Below are 16,522 nucleotides of genomic sequence, written 5' to 3'. Positions count from 1 at the left end.
CTTGGTTTCTGTTAGTAAGATTCTTACCTTTACCTCTCGCCATCTGGTAATCTCTGGAGTTGTTATAGTTGTCTCTGTTCAGAGGTTGTTCTTCTGGGGATTCTGAGTATCCTCTGTCAGCAGACCTGTACAGACTAAGTTCGGCGGAGTCCCGGAGCCAAGATGGCGCTCCCTGCAGGGCAGGTCACTGTTCTCCGGCTGGGAGGGTGTCGGATGTCTGCGGCCCCAAAAGGGTGCTGCCTCAGCGGTTCTGTGGCTCCCACCTGTCCCAGAAGCTGTCTGCCTCTGTGGTCCTCACTCTGACCTGTACAGACTAAGTTCGGCGGAGTCCCGGAGCCAAGATGGCGCTCCCTGCAGGGCAGGTCTCCGACTGGGAGGGTGCCGGATGTCTGCGGCCCCTAAAGGGTGCTGCTTCAGCAGCTCTGTGGCTCCCGCCTGTCCCAGAAGCCGTCTGCCCCCGTGGTCCCCACTCTGACCTGTAGAGACTAAGCTCGGCGGAGTCCCGGAGCCAAGATGGCGTTCCCTGCAGGGCAGGTCACTGTCCTCCGACTGGGAGGGTGCCGGATGTCTGCGGCCCCAAAAGGGTGCTGCCTCAGCGGCTCTGTGGCTCCCGCCTGTCCCAGAAGCTGTCTGCCTCTGTGGTCCTCACTCTAACCTGTAGACTAAGTTCGGCGGAGTCCCGGAGCCAAGATGGCACTCTCTGCAGGGCAGGTCTCTGTCCTCTGGCTGGGAGGGTGCCGGAAGTCTGCGGCCCCAAAAGGGTGCTGCCTCAGCGGCTCTGTGGCTCCTGCCTGTCCCAGAAGCCGTCTGCCCCCGTGGTCCCCACTCTGACCTGTAGAGACTAAGCTCGGCGGAGTCCCGGAGCCAAGATGGCGCTCCCTCCAGGGCAGGTCACTGTCCTCCGACTCACGAGATTATTTTTTGAGTGGACTGGAATTGGTTGTGTACTAGAGAGCTAGCTCAGAGGTCAAGAACACTGGCTGCTCTAGTCGAGGAGCTGGGTTCAATTCCCAGCATCCTCATGGATGCTCAAAACTGTCTATAATTCCAGCTCCAAGTCATCTGTGCACATGTTTCACAGACATATATGGAGGCAAAGCATTAGTATACATAAAAAATTTAAAAATAATAAAAGTAAGCTCTTCTAACATTTTATAGATCCTGGTCCACATAATCTTGCAGCCATTGTGTTTTTACAGCAGAGATGCATTTGTCCGTTCTATTATAGACAAAACGATGCTGAGTCATTGGATGGAGCCACGCTAACAGGATGTAAACACAGTTTCATTCTACCTGGTGAGCTGTTGTTGCCCACAGTCTTGCCTAGTCAGCTAGCTCTCTTCTTTCCTGAGTGACCAGCTTGCCGCTCAGCAGCCTCTGAGCTGACTTTCACTGTGCTGAGCAGAAACTCACAGCAAACTTATCGCTGGTGCTAGGGAGATAGGCTGTCCTGTTGTGCAACTTGTCCTCAGCACAGAGTGAAGGGCAAGGGCAACCAACCTGAAGCTCCTGAGTAAGGTTTCAAAGAACCCAGGCTCTGGTCCTATACTTCTGTCTACACAGAACCCATAGTCGGGAGGATCCATCTCCCAGTGACAAAACCCACTGTTCTTTGCTGTGAACCTCAGTGCTCTGGGCTTGGGATGACTGTTGCTAGGCACCTGTGACTACCTATGGGGCACATGCACAAGACTGGAGCCATTAATGTTCATTCATGGAGGAAGAAAGGGGCTCTGGAGACCCTAGCCCCCGCCCTAGGGATGTATAGGCAACTATTTGTTGTAGAAATTCTTAATTCCGACCCCGGTTTCCTACCCCACCTTTGACTCTTTAGTTCCCAAATAAAACACACACACAACTTTTATATGTAAAATATACCTTAAGCAGCACAAGAGCTGGGCAGACTTCTATCCTCTATGCTATTAGAATCTACTTTCCTATCAATAACCTCAAATCATTACATACTAGGTTTCATCTGGTCTGCTCTTAAGGCCAATTGGCCAGCCCTCAGGGCCATGTTCTCTTGAACTCACCTAACCCATGGAGGCTTCTCCTTCTCCCTTCACCTTCTTCTTTCCCTCGAGGTTCTCCTCTGACCCAAAGCCAAGGAATTCTAAACCCCACCTATGTCTCTTATGCCCAGCTTTTGGCTGTTGGCATCTTTATTTACCAATCAAAAATAACTTGGAGACAGGGTCATATAATATAGCATCACTTGGGTCTAGGTCAGACTGCACATCTTGTTCCCCCCACTCCCCAGCACTTAACATTACAATAGATAGAAAGACCAAACTTCAACAACTAATGATTTGGGGTATGTCAAACAAAGGCAGAGTCGGAGAGAGAATTTTCTTCACTGATGTAGCTACATGCATGTTGCTCATACTCCTGTAAGGAGCTCGTTACCATTGCTCCAGTGAGAAATCCCTCACCATGTCCTTGTGAGCTACCCATCAGGCACGTTCCAGTGGGAAACTCTTCCGTGTACCTGTGGGAAACCCTAAGTAAAGTCATTGGTTCACCAAGATACACTTGAGGAATCATGTTTAGTGTGTTATTGGCCCCCTATCTGGACTGGACCATTTGTTAATCTCACATGACATTCTTCAATAGCTTATTGTTATTATTTATTTTTAAGCATCTCTTTACTATGACAAAACACAAAATAAATGTGGAGCTTATCAAAGTCTTAGAAGATCACTGAATTGAATGTTTGTGCCCCCACCATGAATATGATCCTAGTTTGGTCTGGTTTCTCAGTCTATACAGAGGCTTCCAGCAAAGCCTCCTGTTCTTTTGAAGAGCCTCTAGAAGAGAAAAATCTGTTTCCTCCACTTCTCCCTCTCCTGGTCTTGGTTCTGATTACCTGGACAGCCCTGTATTCCATATTTGCTTTGTATCCTCTGGAGATGACTCAACCCTGCCTGCCTTATATTGTCTCTGACTTGTCAACCTCTTGTGCAAGGTCATACATGTTCAACAAATCTTCGAAGGGAAAAGTAAAGATGTCGGTCTCGCTCCAGTAGTTTCTTGATCTTTCTGGCATCCAGCCCCTTGTGTGTTATGGTCTCAGTCAGTTCCTAATGTCAGTACACAGACTTTTCAAAACTGTTTTTAGCTTCCCTAGTTTCTTCCAATGTCATGTTTCCTAGTGAACACACTGTCCATCACAGCTTAAGATGGAATGTCTCTCACCAATTCTTTTAGATCATCCCATCTGAGTCTAGCATCCTATTTTGAAGTGTTGCATTGCTCCAAGCTTGCATACTGTATGAAACCTCTCTGAAGTTCATTCAGGGGGAGAAAACATCTTGACACAGCCCAAGCAGCAGTGTGAGAGAGGAAGATGAGGGAGGAGGTTATTATAAGAGAGGGACACTTTTCTAGAATTTTACTCAATCATGAGGAATGAGCATTTACTTGGAATTTTAGGCAAGAAAATATATTACAAACTTTATTACATTTAAACAAATAGGTTTTTAAAATATTAATATTGAGAAGTAGCCCAATCGACTCACACTGGTGAGAGAGGAGAGGCAAGAGAGGGAGAGACACACACACACACACACACACACACACACACACACAAAGAGAGAGAGAGAGAGAGAGAGAGAGAGAGAGAGAGAGAGAGAGAGAGAGAGAGAGAGAGGAGATATGAGTGAGGTGGTGGTGGTAGGCATCTTCATCGTGATCAGAGAATACCTTTCAGGAATCAGTTTTCAACTTCTACAACATCTGTACTTAGGATCAAACTCAGATCTTCAGACTTTGCAGCAAGCTCCTTTGCCCACTAAGCCATATTCCTGGTCTTGTCTGTTTTATTTAAATCTATGTAACCCAACTGATTTCTGACTTTCCATGCAGCCCAAGCTTGCCTTGAACTCCCAATTTCCCTACCTCTATCTGCAATTTCTAGGACTACAGGCATGCACCACCATATCAGTTTCACACTGGTCTTTAAGTTAGAGAGTATTGAAGAATAACAAAGTGAAAGTCTTCAGTGATTAGATTCCTAAGAGAGCAATGAATAAATGTGGCTTCATTTGCCGGTGATTTGTTGCTATAAAATGGTACAAGAGCAGCCACAAACAAAATCAAATGATCTCATTATCTATTCACATACCACAGAAGAGCCAATTCTTTGGATATCTTCACACACGCGCTTGCATTTTAAGTGGGAGTTATGGTGATGGATGTGTTTCTCTGAAGGATGCCACCTTCTTATTAGCCGTGGCTTTGAAAACCCTGAGTTCCCCATGAGCTTCGGGAACCTCAGACAGGAGAATTGATTATGGTTCTTGCTCAGTTGTAAGTAAGAGTTTTATATTTGTTTATTTAAAATGTTTCTGATACACAGTTTGAATAGATGTATTTTTGTGAATAGATTATACAAGTAGAAGATTTTCATTTCGTGACTATTGAAATAAAAACACCAAAAATCACAACTCTGTTCATTGTATGCGTTAGTGAATTGGGGCAAGAGTGAGCAACCTTTCACTGTAAAGAGTCAAATCACAGGGATGTGAGCTGTGTGGTCCACTTGATATATCACAGGACTTCTTAACTGTTTCGCTTTTGAGCAAAGATAGACAGAAACTATTAAAAAAAAAAGCCTAGGGCTGAAGGGTGTCTGTGAGCATCAGCAGAGTTCCTACCTAAGATCCCCAAATAAGGGGCTAAGTGTATGGCACAGTAGTAGAGTACCTGCCTAGAATTGTCCAAGTAGAGAATGGAGGCATGGCTCAGCTGTAGTCCTCCTGTATGTAACCCACCAATAAGGTGGGTAGAGGGCAGTTCAGTGTTAGAGCACTTGCCTAGAATCCTTCAGTGGGGAGCTGATAACAATGCACATAAATACTATGTTAATGATATATATGTATATATATATATATATATATATATATATATATATATTACTAACACTTTACAAAAAGCAAACAGCAGCACATTTATACTTAAAAAAAAAACCTGTATTTGCAAAAGCAGTGATTGGACCAGTCAGGCTTTCCTTGGGGCCATAATTTGCTAATGTATATTTTAAAAGCAATTCTTTTAAGATTTATTCTGGGTAAATAGAATGTTGAAAAGTAGAGTCAACTGCATGGCCTTTTTCACTTAATGCAGCGAGAGAGAGAGAGAGAGAGAGAGAGAGAGAGAGAGAGAGAGAGAGAGAGAGAGAGAGAGAGAGAGAGAGAGGAGGGAGAGGGAGGGAAGGGGAGAAGGAGATGAAAACAGAGACAGAGACAGAGTCCAGTATAAATTCAGACACATGGATTGCAACCAACAGGAAGGGCTTAAGCAACAGCAATTTGTTTCTAGATGCTTCAATCCAAGATCAAGACATTGGCATACATGGTGACTCTTGGCTGGCAAGGCTACCCATCACTACATCCTTATTTTACGATAATAGAGTGAGGGTTCTTTGTATCTAGTCCACTTATTATGAGGGCACTGATACTATTGTTTAGAGTCAAACCTTTGAGGTCTCTTTTCATCTTGATCACAACTCCCATGGTCCAATTTCAAAACGTCAAAATGTTGACACAGATAAACAAAAACTTTAAAAGATGACTAGCATGGAGAATGTAGGGTGAGGGTCTTATATTATACAACTAAATGGGTAAGCAAAAGCTCATAAACAAACAACAGTCTTCCATGTCAACCTATGTTATGTCTACCCCACTCCCTAGCATGATTCACTTCTGTCAAAGCCATACAAGCAAAAGTAAGCCCAACCCCTAACCCTTCCTTAACTCTAACCCTATTCATAACTCTAAACCTGACCTAAACATACCCATAACCCTAACGCTAACCCTAACCCTAACCTAATCATAACCCTAACCTAATCTAACCAAAACTCTAACCCTAACCTAATTCTAACCCTTACCTAGTTCTAACACTAACCTAACCCTAATCTAGCCCTAACCTAAGCTAAACCTAACTCTACCCACACCCTAAACTAAACCTAACACTAACCATACATAACCGAATTCTAACCTAGACCTAGATCTAAACATAGGCCTAATCCTAACACTAACCCTAAAAACAAACCCTAAACAAACACTAACCTTAACTTAACCCTAACTCTAACCTAACCTTCTCCCTAACCTAACCCTAACCTCAACCCTAATCTAACCCTATGTTTGCTTGGATTTTATTCTAAGTGCCCTCTCCTGCTGACTTCCTCCACCCATCCTGGACTCACCTATGAATATTTTCCTCATCACATCCCTCTCTTCCCACAGCATCATGAGCACCAGTGACCTGACACACATTTGCTAGGTCACCAGAATCCCCTATGAAGGCACGCACAGAAGTGAGACCGATATTGGTTGAATACACTAGTGACAGCCTAAACAAGCCATATTTTCTTCATCACACAATGCCTATGAAGTACTGTGAGACCCCGGCTTAGAGTGTTTCTCCCGGGAAGGTAAAGCCTCTGGACGTTCTCCAAGCTTGTTTTCCCTGATCTCTAAAAATACAGCCAGAAAGAAGCTCTTTATTCTCTATAGCCAGCAAAAAGCCTTTTTGTTTCTGTGCCTTACAGCCAGAGATGCGATAATTGTAGGAAGACCTACAAGGGTATAGAGATAGACACCAGAGAGGAGGCTGCAGGCTGCAGCTCAGCCGCCCCCCCCCGCCCCCCGCCCCCCGCCCCCCGCCCCCCGCCCCCTGCCAGAAAAGAGCTGTAGCCAACTCTCCTCCCAACTCCTCCCAACTCTCCTCCCAACTCCTCCCAATGCTGGGGCCGAACTCCCCTGCCCTGCATGGTGGAGGGACTTCTTCCTCAGATAGCTGATAATAAAACCTCTTGCAGTTTGTATCAGGTGTGGTTTTCTCTCGGGTTACTGGGGTGCTGGCCTGTTCATCCCAGGACCTGAGCGGAGGCCCAGCTTCGGTGTCTTACAGTACCATCTTTGTGTTGTTTTGATTTTGTGCTTGACTAATTGTCCTGATTCAAGTTGCCTATATGGTATATTTTTAGTCCTGCAGTGAGTGGGTCAACATGAAGATTCCATCTCAGCAAACAGTTTTACCTCTTTAAGAACAGTTCGTGGGGAAGATGTTCGGGACCTGAGCAGACACAGGAGTCTGGCCTTACACAAAATCACCCGTTGTTTTCTCTTGTACTCTGTTGCTTTGATAAACACCATGACTAAAAGCAACCTAGTGAGGGAAAGATTTGTATTCCTTACACTTCCGGATCACAGCTCATTACTGGTGGAAGTCAGGGCAGGAACTCAAGCGGGAGCTTAAAGAAGCCATGGAGGGATAGCTGTTGACACCTCGATGCTACTACAACCTCCTCCCTATTGACATTGATAACATTTCAAAGGATAGCAAATAAAATAACACGGAGAGAGAGACAGAGACAGAGACAGAGACAGAGACAGAGACAGAGACAGAGACAGAGACAGACAGAGACAGAGACAGAGACAGAGACAGAGACAGAGACAGAGACAGAGACAGAATCAGCTACTGACCTAGAGGAGAAGCAGGACGCTTCCTGCTTGAGAGAGAGTAGGGGAGGGGGGTGAGACCACCCGCCCACTTTCATGAGGAGCCTCAAACTCAGTTCGCATTCTGGTGAGACCAACCAAGGCCCCTCTGGCAGATGAGTCACCCATGGAGAAGCAATCTCACTTTATCACTCTGTGTGACTCAAAGAGTAGCAACTGTGTGCCATAATGACAGAGAACTTACTGTTTCAAAATGGGCCACACTGGGGTTGTGAGAACGGGGATCTACCACAAGCAAAGGAATCTGAAATTAACTTACCTCATCCTCAGGGTAAGAGTCATCCCTGGGAGGCAGCTATTAAGAGCTAAAGGGACAAACACTGTCAATCCAAAACATAGGTGACAGGAGGCTCCTCTGGGCAAAGAGGTTTGTGGGGAAAGTAGCTCTGACTTAGGTGGCAAGAATCACATGCAGTCCACACGGAACCACACTGGGGTGTGACAGTCTGAGCCTGAATAGACGGGTGCATCAATCTCCACAGCCTCATGCCTGCCTCCCCTGCTGTGCAGCCAGAGAACCATGAAGGTCCATGAGCCCAGGTAATATCTACAGCCAAATCTGTCCGGCAGGGTGATCCGAACGTATAGGGGCACGAAAGTGCTCAAAGGGCCCCCACTTGAACATCCATATTTATTGCTGCTGCTTACAAGAGGCAAAAAAATGGAACCAGCCCAGATGCCCATCAACAGATGAATGGGCAAGAGACTATGGTGAGAATATGGTCCAAAGACAGTGGGATTTTGTTCATCTACAATGAAAAACAAAACTATGGCATTTGTAGTAAAATAGATGCAACCAGTGGTCTTTATGTTAAGTAAAGACTCAGAGGAAGACAAATGTTTTTTCTTGAATATGGAGGTGTGTGTTTGGGGGGGGTAGAAAGAGGGAGGGAGAGAGACAGGGAGGAGAGGGAGAGGGAGAGAGAGGGGGAGGAGAGGGAGAGAGAGAGGGAGAGGGAGGAAGAGAGAGAGAGAATGGAGACAATGGGGGAAGAAAAGGAACTAAGAGAAGAGATATAAAAACAAAATAATGGAGTCCGTGGTTTTAAAACTGAGACTATAATCGTTTGGAAGATTCTAGAAACCATGAGAATATTGGTATAGGAGGTTGGGGGGACAATGGGAGAGGGGTGGTTAATAAGAAGATGGAGAAGACAGGTAAGTATAAAAATGTCATAACATACCCTGTACTTTGTAGGCTGACTAAAGCACAATTATTTAACAAAACAACATAAATAAAATTCCTTTTGTAATAGTTGGAATGTCTCAGAGCACTGGGATTATTAGTTACTTTGTATTAGATGTGAGGGCTTGTTTACTGTCTGGGGAAAGCTAATATACATAGGCACCAAAGGAAATTCTGTGCAACATCATCTAACATATTTAGGTGAAATTTGTAATATTCAGTTAGTATAAACCAAATTCAAAATGGCTTATAGCAATCTTAGGAAAAAAATCCCAGGATGTCTAGCATCAGGTATGGATGGCTCAAGGTTCTCAGTATCTTTGAATTATGTCTTGATTCACCTTACCAATACTAACTGAACACCCACCATGTGTGTGTGTGTGTGTGTGTGTGTGTGTGTGTGTGTGTGTGTAAGAGTACTGACTGCATGAGGACCTGAGTTCAAATCTTCAGAACCCATATTCATATATATATATATATATATATATATATATATATATATATGAGAGAGAGAGAGAGAGAGAGAGAGAGAGAGAGAGAGAGCAGTGACCAAACCAGGAACCATCATTGTTAGTGAGGCTTTATACTCCAAGTTGTTGCCTGAATCACAGAACCACCATTCACTGTCCTCGCATTTGACTTTACTAAAGGTGAGTCTGGATGCTTGAGCCCTACTGCTCATATCAGGCATCTTTCCAGAAAAAAAAATAATAAACCATGGTAAAAATAAAATCAAACAACTGAAGGAGGGGAAATGTCTGAGTGGGTAAGAGAGCTGGCTGCATGAGGACCTGAGTTCAAATCTTCAGAACCCATATAAAAATCCAGGCATGGTTGGTCGTGGGTCTATAAATGTCCATGCTGGGGCCAGGGTCCTAGGGCCTGGAGCAGGGAAGGCTGAGCCATGAGGGTAGCTGGAGATTGCTTAGATTTAGTCTCTAGGGAATAAGAAAGAGGCTGTGCCTTTGGCTCCTGCACATGTGCACGCCCACACTCACACATATGCATACACCATATACATACACACACACACACACACACACACACACACACACACACACACACACACACAGATACACACGCAGACACACGCACATTACAACAATTTTAAAAACCTTTGCAATTGTCATTATATTCCATAGATTCTTCTAGATCTCAGCAACAGAGTCAGGTTCAACCATATTGTCACATCTGATATGTGCTGATCGTCTTGGATACTGGACGTGGATGGAATGGGCTTGAGATCACTCCAGGTCAACACATGGACTGGTGAGGAGGAGATTTAGAGTGCCTACCCTCACTTACCAGGCCAAGGTTACCTGATATAGCCAAGAGGAATTAAATCAGGCCAGTTGGAGGGTCCCCAGAAAAACTAAGGTTGTGGCAATTAATTGAGAACAATCAGACTTTTTATACCTTGATTAAAAAAGAATATGGTGGTAATTGCCAGGATCAATACACTTGTAGTTGCCTGGATGCAATAACATTTGCAAGCTGTAGAAGGTACACAAGATTAATGTGTAAGACCAATTCTCCTGTCAAGCTTCCACGTTTCCTTGGCTTCTAAGGGAACATACAGAGAAACACAACGTGGCTTGAATTCTCACTGCCTGAGGGATTACATAAGTCTCTTAAGAACTGGAAGATACACACTTCCCCAGGAGTCACACATTCAATCCTTTGAAACCTATGATGCATGCCTCTCAAGGCAGGAGGGGACCAACTCCATGGCTGCCTGAAGGGGCTCTGTAAGGGAGATAGAATGTTCCAGAATCAGAGGAAGTGGAGGCTTCCTGGAACACCTATACCATCAATCACAGGCCCCCATGAGAGCTGCTATAGAGTAGGAATATGGGTTCAGAGGGTAAATGTATCCTCAAACATTTTGATGTATGTTTCCCATTGTTTTGTTTTGTTTTTTTCAGAAAACCAACCAATGTATTGTGATTCCATCTGTGCAGGCTCCTTGAACATTGAAGTAATGTCTTCAAGTAATAAAAACCACAATTGAAATGTAAGGTGCAGCAACATAGACCTAGATCACTTTCAAATGATTAAAGACATTCCATTAAGCACATTAATCTACATTGTCCATTACCTCTTGTTTGAATCATGTCTATAGTGGTACCTAATTATCATTGTTAAAATGCAGAATTAAAAGTCATCCCTCAAATCACCAGCTTTGGAGACATGGAAAATGTTCAGGTGCCTTGTTGAGAAATTTTCAATTACTCCATTCTCTTCCTAGAAATGACACCAGTCCTCCCTATTCACTGACAGATGACCAGCCTAAGTTTGTTTTTCTTTGTGAGAGCTTCCTTGGGAACATGGCTTTAGAGAGAAAGAAATATACTGGAAAGGAGAAAATTGCAAGCATATAGTTTCAATGACAGATTTCCAAAACTAGAAATGACATATGTTTTCTATTATCCAATTACTGAACTCTCTGGACCTGCCTGCCTCAAGACATCTCTGTTGATAAAGAGTACAATTTCTCAGTGGTATCTCAAAGCAGTGCCTTCATTTTTTTAAAGAACATTTTGAGTGAGCAAGAGAATAGTCTTCTTGGCTATAGTGTGTGGAGTCTACTCTGCAGGTGAAACCTTAGAAGTTGCTGATATTGCTGAGATCCTTCCAGCATCCTCTTTTATGAGCTGCATTCTAGTTACCATTTTTTGTGGTAAAATACCTGACCAAAAGCAACTTAAAGAAGAGAAGAGTTTATTTGACTTACAGTCCCAGGCTACTGTCCAACAATGAAGAGGAACTTGGGCACCTAGTGACATCACAGTCAAGGGCAGAAAGAGGATAAACACATCCTTGCCTTCTTGTGCTCAACTAACTTCTTTTATTCTTGTACAAGTCAGGACACAGCTTAGGGAATAATGCCATCCACAGTGGGATGGTCAGATAACAACCAAGGCTGTCTTTGACAGTCGTGTCCAAAGGTCAATTTAATTTAGATAATTTATCATTGAAATTCCCTCCTCTAAGATGACCTTACAGTATATCAACTTGACAAACTAACCAAGATAGTGTGAATCTAAAATTATCCCCCAAGTTCCATGTATTGATGGTTGACTTCATGGTTCTGCTTGGAGGCAGTAAAATATTTATCAGGTAGGGCCTAATAGGAGGAAGTTAGGTCATTGGGAACAAGCCCTTGCAGGAAACTGTATAACTCAAGTCCCTCCAGGTCACCTTTTTGTTTCTTACCTGTCATGAAGTAAATGGTTTTTCTCTACCATGTAATCCTTGTCATCATATTCTGCCTTTGGATTCTACAAATCCAAAAACAATGGAATAAAAAAAAATGTGGACTGAAACCCCTAAACTACGCGTCAAAACGAATTTCTCATCTCCCTACCCTATTTGTATCAATATTCTTGTCACCATAATGGAATGCTAACATACCTGAGTGTGATCGGCAAAATATTTGATGTCAGCACAGCCCGACTTTATTAACCCTTGTAGTCTGCACCAGGCTCCATGCTACTGATTCTTGACATCAAGCATCTTCTGGACTGGAAGTTGGACATGAGCTTGTTTCCATGGTAACAACAGTAGATCCTCGGAGCAAAACCCAATGACTTGGTGTTCCTTTTGTTTGTGATTTCCGAGTCACAGGACTGTGACAGCAAGCTTGGATGGCGTCTCATGAAATGGAGCGCTCCCTCCCCTATTAATCTTACTCATAGTCAGTTTGTTAGTGTTCAGTCTTCCCACACAATGTTAATTCAAGACTGGATTCTTGAATCACAGGTTCATCTTTGTTTATATGGTGTCAGGCACACAACCATCATGGGTATTCTCTGTTGTGTTTTGTGTTGATTGTTAACTTGACAGAGTCTAAAATCATCTAGGAAAAGGAATATCTGAACATGAGAGTTAGGCATTGATTAGGTTAGGCCAGTTGACATTGGAAGGCCCTAAAAGAGGTGACAATGTTCAAAGGGCTTGCTTCCTAAACTGTACAAGTGGGAGAAAGCTAACTGAATGTCAATTCCCATTTATCTCTTATTCCTGACTAAGTGTCCAAATGGCTCTGTAGCCAGTGATGAAACATTCTGATAGTAATTTGGGGAAGAAAGGGTTTGTCTGGATCACACGTTCAGGTCACAGTCCATCTCTGAGGGAACCTTGAGGCAGAAACTGAAGCACAGACCATAGAGGAGTGATGCTCACTGGCTTGCTCCTCGTGACTTACTCAGCCTGCTTTCTTACCGCACCCAGGACCACCTTCCTAGGGATGGCATCACCCACAGTGGGCTGGATCCACCCATATGTATCATCAACCAATAAAATGCCTCTAAGGCTTGCCCATGGGCCTATCTGATGAATGCAGTTCCTCAGCTAAAGCTTCCTCTTCCTGGATCTGTGTGGCATTGACAAAACTAACCAGAACACTGTGTGCAGTGCAACATCTGCTTTGATTTCTGCACCATGATGGACTGTGCCCTCAAACTCTGAGTTAAAATAAACTCCTTCCTCCTAGAGTTACAGGTGCAATGTGTTGTGTGGAAGTTACAAGGTAATGGATATCATCTCTGGCCATGTCAGTTTCTGATGGGCTTCATTCCTTCCTTGAGGAGCATCTCTGGAGCACTCTACAGGTTATGGTAGCTCTTGGTTTAGAAAAGCCTTCTCTACGTTCATCCTACTTCATTACCCTCAGAGCATCCACTAACATGGATGTCTGTGCTGCCTCTTGTACTGTCTTTTCTCACCCGAGTGTAAGTTTCAAGGAAAGAGAGCAGTGTCTAGTACTATTCTCTGCATTTAGAAGGCTTTCCTGTATGGCTCAGCAGTTAAGAATTGCTCCTCCAGAGCATCTTGGCTTGACTTCCAGCACCGACACAACAGTTCACAACCATTTCTATCTTAAGTACCAAGGAATCTGAGGCCTTCTTATGGTATCTATGGATACTGCACAGACATAGTGCAAAGGCATACATGCAGGCAAAACCACTCATACATATAAAATAAACCATCTTGTAAGAGTTTTTCCTTTGAAAAGTACAGAGAACTTCTGTATTTCCTCATTTCTTTTGTTCCATTTTTTTTTTGCCTTATTCTAGAATGTGTACACCATTCCCAAATGTTCAATTCCTTTAGAATTTGGAAAATGCTCACTTTGATTTTGTTTATTTTCTGACACTCTGGAAGAGCGACGCATGGTGGAATTACTCCCAACAAAATGACAAAATAAATCAGGTTTCTGGTTTTTTTAAAAACACATATACAGTGGCGTTTTATGATCTAGTATGCTGTCGAAAAATAGGAAAGAATCTTTAATGCATACTCTTAAATGAAAGAAGCAAGTACGAAAAGACTATGTAATGTTTGACTACAACTCCATGTCACTCTGGAAAAGTTAAACTACAGTGGCAATCAAAAGGTCAGTGGGCAGCAGGGTCTGGAGGGTGGGGCTGAGGTGAATGAGTGCAACACAGAGCTTTTTAAGATGGTAAAGCTGTTCTGTATGGTGATAATGTGGACAGAAGGTATCATGAATTTGCTGCACCCCATACATGGATTTAGTCAAAGATGTGTCGGCTTTGAGCTACAGTAGTTAATAATAAAAGGACTCTACCTGAAGAGGAGAGTGGGGTACATAGAAATTGCGCTTTGTGGGTTGAAAGTTCCCCATAAGCTCACGTGTTGGAACACTAGGTGCCTAAGATGGTGGTGCTGTTTGGCGAGTCAGAGGAACATTCAGAAGGTGGAGCCTCACAGGGGGAAATGAGTCACTGTGGGCAGGCCTTGAGGTTTTACTACTCGAAAGATTTATTTATTTTTATTTGATGTGTATGAGTGTCTCATCTGCATGTGTGTGTGTGTGTGTGTGTGTGTGTGTGTAAACCTAAAGAGGGTGCTGGATCCCCTGTAGCAGGAGTTAATAATGACCATTGTTATAAATCCATTAAGTGCTGGGATTCTGACCCATCTGGGTCCTCTGCAAGAGCAGCTAGTGTTCTTTTTTCCCATTAATTAACATCAGGACATAGCACCGCCAGTCCCCACTCACAGGGTCCCTTCCCCCAAATATTTATTCAGCTATTAAAAATGAGGACATCCCCACAACACCTTGAGGAAGCTACACTCCCAGGTGCTCTAACACACCCAGGATCATAGGATCAGAGATAAGGAGGACACAACATCTGCCCCAACACTGGAAGTAACTGGGACCAGCGGAACCCAGGCATCTGCAAACTCTGCAGCCAGTTCCACAACACCCAGAGGAAGCTCCACTCCCAGGTGCTCTAACACACCTAGGATCATAAGACCAGAGGTGCCCTGAGCAGACTTTGAGTGCTAATTCCACAGCTAGTCCCACAACACCCAGAAGAAACTCCACTCCCAGGTGCTCCAACATGCCCAGGGTTCCAGGATTCCAGGATCCTAGGAGCTTGGTCACACCAGGATCTTAGGGTCCCAGAGGCAGCTTGACTCTCAGGAGCTCTGACATACCCAGGATCACAGGAAGGACAATCTCCAGTCATATACATTGAGGGCAGGTAGCACTAGAGATAATCAGATGATGGGAGGCAAGCATAAGGACATAAGCAACAGAAACCAAGATTACTTGGCATCATCAGAACCCAATTCTCCCACCATAGCAAGCTCTAGATAGACCATCACATCAGAAGAGTAAGATTTGGATCTAAAATCACTTTTCATGATGATGATAGAGGACTTTAAGAAGGACATAAGTAACTCCCTTAAAGAAATACAGGAAAACACAGGTAAATAGCTAGAAGCCCTTAAAGAGGAAAGACAAAAATCCCTTAAAGAATTACAGGAAAACATAATTAAACAGGCAAAAGAAATGAACAAAAACATCCAAAATCTAAAAGTGGAAAGAGAAACAATAAAGAAATCACAAAGGGAGACAACCCTGGAGTTAGAAAAGCTAGGAAAGAGATTGGGGGTCATAGGTCCAAGTATCACCAACAGAATACATGAGATAGAAGAGAGAATCTCAGGTGCAGAAGATACCATAGAAAACACTTACACAACAGTCAAAGAAACTGTAAAGCAAAAGCTCCTAACCCAAAACATCCAGGAAATCCAGGACACAATGAGAAGATGAAACCTAAGGATAATATGTATAAAAGAGAGTGAAGATTTCCAACGTAAAGGGCCATTAAATATTTTCAACAAAATTATAGAAGAAAGCTTCCCTAACCTAAAGAAAGAGATGCCAATGAACATACAAGAAGCCAACAGAACTCCAAATAGACAGACCAGAAAAGAAATTCCTCCTGTCACATTATAATCCAAACACCAAAGGCAATAAACAAAGGAAGAATATTAAAAGAAGTAAGGGAAAAAGGTCAAGTAGCATATAAAGGCAGACCTATCAGAATTATACCTGACTTCTCCCAGAGACTATGAAAGCCAGAAGATCCTGGGCAGATGTCATACAGACCCTAAGAGAACACAAATGCCAGCCCAGGCTACTACCCAGCAAAACTCTCTATCACCATAGACAGAGAAAGCAAGATATTCCATGACAAAACCAACTTTACACAATATAGTTCCATAAATTCACCCCTATAAAGGATAATAGATGGAACAAAAACACAAGGAGGAAAAATACACCCTAGGAAAAAAAAACAAGAAAGTAATATTTCAACAAACCCAAAAGAAGATAGCCATACAAACATAACTCCACCTCTAACAACAAGCATAACAGGAAGTAACAATCACTTTTCCTTAGTATCTCTTAACAACAATGGACTCAACTCCCCCAACAAAAAGATATAGACTAACAGACTGGATACATAAACAGGACCCAGCATTTTGCTGC

The sequence above is a fragment of the Mus caroli genome, unplaced genomic scaffold, assembly GCF_978045245.1.
Source record: "Mus caroli unplaced genomic scaffold, Mus_caroli_1 scaffold_4, whole genome shotgun sequence".
Taxonomy (NCBI): domain Eukaryota; kingdom Metazoa; phylum Chordata; class Mammalia; order Rodentia; family Muridae; genus Mus; species Mus caroli.
This window is presented reverse-complemented; position numbering follows the sequence as displayed.